Here is a 2,092-nt window from a genome sequence, read left to right on the forward strand (position 1 = left end):
CTAAAATGCTGATATACCCCTATGGGACATATTTTACCCTTTGTTGGGTAAAATTTGGTGATGATTTGCCCCTTAGTCACCTCATTTACCCTTTTCAAAAAGGGTAAATCAAGATTTTTTTTTCCCTCCTTTTGCAGGGTAAACTGGAATGCTGATGTACCCCTATGGAACATAGGGGTACATCAACCTTTTCTGTTGGGTAAAATTTGGTTATGATCTGCCCCTTGGTCATCTCATTTACCCTTTAATAGGATAAAAACTGGTTCTCATTTACTTTTCAATTGTGGTATATTCAAGATCACGCACCCTTTTCAATATACCCTTCCATTCAGTGAAATGAAATACTCATTGGTCTTTATTTTCTTTTAACTGTATATATATATATATATATATATATATATATATATATATATATATATATATATATATATATATATATATATATATATATATATATATATATATATATATATATATATATATATATATATATATATATCCTAAAGGAAAGGAATTACAAAACATAAATACAGCATATATATTTAATATTGAGTAAACATATGAGGATGATGATGATGATGTGTAAGGTTACACAATTGAATTTTTTTGGCCCATGACATTACTGTTGCTGGAACCTTTGGGCTTTCTTTGAAAATTACTTTTTTTCAAAAAACAACACTGTATTTTTTATTTCTTTTGGGTACTGGAGCCTAAACACCCAAAAACAATGAAAAAGGGCTTCAAACCCTGCACTAAATTTTGTGATCTTTGTCACAAAGATGGGCTCCCCGTTGATGAACACCTGAATGTCCTTCTGTGCCACCAACGTAGGGGATGGAGACCTGATCATCTGGGGAATGTTAAAAAACTGTTATTAGTACGTATACTTTTTTTTTTTTACGTAACAATGGTGTGGCCAAGGACAAAAAAAAAAAAAAAAAAAAAAAAGGATCTGAAAGAAAAAGCCCGCTCCGATGGCCATACCCTGCAGAAAGCGAAAGTCCAATTAGCGGAGCTGGTGTCTCGGTGTCCCTTTCTTGAAAAAGCTTAAGTCGTAAGGAGATGGAAATACAGACATAGGTAGAGAGTTTCAGAATTTACCAGTGAAAGGGATGAAGGAGTGAAGATACTGGTTAACTCTTGCATTAGGGAGTTGGGCAGAAAAGTAATGAGAGGAAGTAGAGTCTAGTGGGGGCCATTGGCGGAGTGGACGGACACAACTATGCTCATAACTCCTCAACGAGTCATTTGCGCCGAAAAGTGTCTTAGAATAGTGTGTACTGTCTATTAATGCACTCCTTTCTCAAAAAGGGTTCTGGGTGTTAATGTAAAAATATACCTTAAGTTATGCTATGGAGAAACTTATGGCTAAACCCAGAATACTATGCCTACATGAAGTTAATTATTCCAACCCTAACCTAAACCTAACTTAACGTAACCTGACGCGTTCAAGAGTAACTGGGACAAAACCCTACAAGGCTTGGTAAATTCGCGTCCATTACACAACCGCTGTCTATTTCACTAGTTTTGTTTTGCTTTTTATGCTGAATGCGTTTTTCAAGCTACACATATAACAGCCAACGTTTCCTAGCACAGCAAGGGCACCCGGAAAACACAGGAGGGTACTTACAAAGAGAGCAGGGGCGATGTGTAGCGGAATAAGTCTTCACAAGGGGCAGACAACGTCCAACACATGCGGGGGAGGCGGGAGCTTCTTGATTTGAGGGTATGGCGCGCGTCTTCTTCCTCACAGAGCTGGTCGACACGCGCGCAGCGGAATCCGCGACGCATAAACACGAAAAGAATATATATATATATATATATATATATATATATATATATATATATATATATATATATATATATATATATATATATATATATATATATATATATTTCAGGTCGTACACCGAAAATCCATCACCAGCAGCTACATGGCAGCAGTGAAAACGTGCCAAATGCCACCAACTCGTTTTATTAAATAGCTGTTTCTTTATTTTTCTTAAGAAACATGTAAATTTGCGGAATTATCAATTCGTATGTCATATTTATGACGCAAACCCTGTTTTACAAAGAAAAGAATACCTAAATA

At 35.8% G+C, this 2,092-nt stretch overlaps 1 long non-coding RNA gene across 1 annotated transcript; it reads right to left on the reverse strand.

Moving 5' to 3' along the window:
* Window positions 1-528: 528 nt before the first annotated feature.
* Window positions 529-1,757, reverse strand: LOC123506715. Its single transcript, XR_006675494.1, has 2 exons — window positions 1,631-1,757; window positions 529-850 (listed from the first exon to the last, which is right to left on the reverse strand). It is a non-coding gene; the product is annotated as an uncharacterized LOC123506715 (long non-coding RNA).
* Between the last annotated feature and the right edge of the window lie 335 nt (window positions 1,758-2,092).

This window comes from Portunus trituberculatus, chromosome 20 (genome assembly GCF_017591435.1).
Source record: "Portunus trituberculatus isolate SZX2019 chromosome 20, ASM1759143v1, whole genome shotgun sequence".
Classification (NCBI taxonomy): domain Eukaryota; kingdom Metazoa; phylum Arthropoda; class Malacostraca; order Decapoda; family Portunidae; genus Portunus; species Portunus trituberculatus.